The sequence below is a fragment of the Calidris pugnax genome, unplaced genomic scaffold (genome assembly GCF_001431845.1).
Source record: "Calidris pugnax isolate Ruff unplaced genomic scaffold, ASM143184v1 scaffold314, whole genome shotgun sequence".
In the NCBI taxonomy this organism is placed as follows: domain Eukaryota; kingdom Metazoa; phylum Chordata; class Aves; order Charadriiformes; family Scolopacidae; genus Calidris; species Calidris pugnax.
Window position 1 is genome coordinate 648,311 of NW_015091027.1, and position 2,737 is coordinate 651,047.

Here is a 2,737-nt window from a genome sequence, read left to right on the forward strand (position 1 = left end):
TCAAGACTTTTTTTTTTTTTTAGGAAGGTCTCTTCCCATTTACTATGGGAAGCTGCTCTGGAGAATAACAGCCGATTAAGAACAAAGTTCTTCAGGGTAAAGGAGCGTTCTCCTGTTGATAAAAGTCAGTCTGGACCCCCACACCTACCTGAGGTGGGCATCCCAGGTGTAAGCATAAGCAGCCAGATGGAAATCAAACTTTCACAGAAAGAAAATGGGCAAAAGAAAAGGTAAGTCCCTGTAGAAATACTCCACCTTCCCCAGTCTGACTGTGTTTGTGTTTAACAGCCCTCAACACAGTTTTCATCCACAATTTCTCCAGTCGCTCCGTGAACTCAATGTTCACACCTTGTATTTCCACTGTGTGATCATCAGTTGTGTGACAAACAATCTCCTTTGGGAAGTTTAAGAGCTTTGAAAAGCTTACCTCTCGTGGGGGAGGCTTAACTGACACTTCTGAGACCGGCACCTTCTCTGCTGGCTGAGACAGGAACTCTTCATTCTTTAAGGCAAAAGCAGCTTTAAGGCAGAGAAGCCCCTGGGGAAGCCAAGCCCCAGCCAGGCCCCCTCAGCCCCATCTCTGTGTCGGCCTTTCCATGGCTCCCCCCACCCAACTTCCCAGAGCTACTGGCAAATATTTCTAGCACTTGACACAAAATTCTCCTTTAACTTCTGTTGTTGCTTTTAGCAGCTTGGACTAATGTAAGGAATTCACTTTAGCCTTATGCCAAGAACCATATACTCTGCCTTTCTTATTCGAGAGATTTTTTGGAGACTCTGTCCTGGGCAGCCCAAGTTCACCAGGAGAGATGAAAACGAGTCACCTTTAACTGTCTTCTCTGGGCTAAATGTGCCTGGACTGAAGTCTCTGGATTTATGTGAATGCAGCAACTCAGAAATAACAGCCACATGGCCCATTAACTAGTTAAACCACACCAGCTGGGAGCAAGAGCCTGAGCTGGTAGCGCTGCGGTGGCAGTGGGGCAGGCTGTGGGCCCCGACCCCGTGGGTATGGCCCTGCAGAGGATTTCAAACTGGGCTTTACTGGGCTTCCAGCCCAGCTCCTTCTGCGCCCAGGCCTTTACACCAATGAAAAGCTGCCTTTCCTAAGGTTCAAAAGCACAAACACTGCTCGGTGACAGCACGGACAGTGTCATTATTAACATATTTACAACATAAGTTAAAATGGGGCAGGGGGGGCAGGGGCCCAGTACAAATAAGAAGCTGGTACCATCCAGGTAGCCTGAGCATGGCCTAGTTGCTAATGAGCTTGGAGCAGAGGGAGAGGCTCCTAAGTGTGACTGACACCTTTCTGTGCAACAGCCTCCTGGAAAGGGGCTCTTCCCTTCCCAGGGGGTGCAGAGATGACTCTGGGGGGTCCTGGCTCAGCCTAGAGCCCGTTGGCACCGGCCTTGCTGCTCGGGGACGCCTCCAGCTTTGTCTGGGGAGAAAGTGGCAGATTTTAGAGATTTTTTTTTTAGGCAGTACCGATATAAATGCTTCTTGAAATTCAAGACTTTTTTTTTTTTTTAGGAAGGACGCGGGACAGGGATCGATGCCCTGGGATCGCATCAGCAGCAGCTCAACCATCCCTCCATCCCCCCCAGGGCTCCGGAGCGCAGGTCCCTGGCTCCCCTGGCAGACAAAGGGGGGGTCCCCAAAAGCACAAACACTGCTCAGTGACAGCACGGACAGTGTCATTATTAACATATTTACAACATAAGTTAAAATGGGGGCAGGGGGGGCGGGGGCCCAGTACAAATAAGAAGCTGGTACCATCCAGGTAGCCTGAGTGTGGCCTAGTTGCTAATGAGCTTGGAGCAGAGGGAGAGGCTCCTAAGTGTGACTGACACCTTTCTGTGCAACACAGCCTCCTGGAAAGGGGCTCTTCCCTTCCCAGGGGGTGCAGAGATGACACTGGGGGGTCCTGGCTCAGCCTAGAGCCCGTTGGCACCGGCCTTGCTGCTCGGGGACGCCTCCAGCTTTGTCTGGGGAGAAAGTGGCAGATTTTAGAGATTTTTTTTTAGGCAGTACCGATATAAATGCTTCTTGAAATTCAAGACTTTTTTTTTTTTTTAAAACACTGCTCGGTGACAGCACGGACAGTGTCATTATTAACATATTTACAACATAAGTTAAAATGGGGCAGGGGGGGCAGGGGCCCAGTACAAATAAGAAGCTGGTACCATCCAGGTAGCCTGAGCATGGCCTAGTTGCTAATGAGCTTGGAGCAGAGGGAGAGGCTCCTAAGTGTGACTGACACCTTTCTGTGCAACAGCCTCCTGGAAAGGGGCTCTTCCCTTCCCAGGGGGTGCAGAGATGACTCTGGGGGGTCCTGGCTCAGCCTAGAGCCCGTTGGCACCGGCCTTGCTGCTCGGGGACGCCTCCAGCTTTGTCTGGGGAGAAAGTGGCAGATTTTAGAGATTTTTTTTTTAGGCAGTACCGATATAAATGCTTCTTGAAATTCAAGAGAAGCATCCAGCTTTGGCGGGTTCTTTTGGCGTTTAGAAACCTGTTTTTTGAAGGTTTTTGCGGGTTTGGGCTGGTCACGCGTCCTGCCCTGCCCGGCGGAGAGCGGGACGGACGGACGGACGGACGGACAGGGGCTGGGGACGGAGGGAGGGGGGGGCCGCTCCCAAACAGCCCATTTCGGGACTTTTCCACCCAAAGAACTGCCTGGTGCTGCTCTCTGCCGGCGCGCAGCGGCACCGCCGGGCTCCGGGGGCCGTGCGGGGCC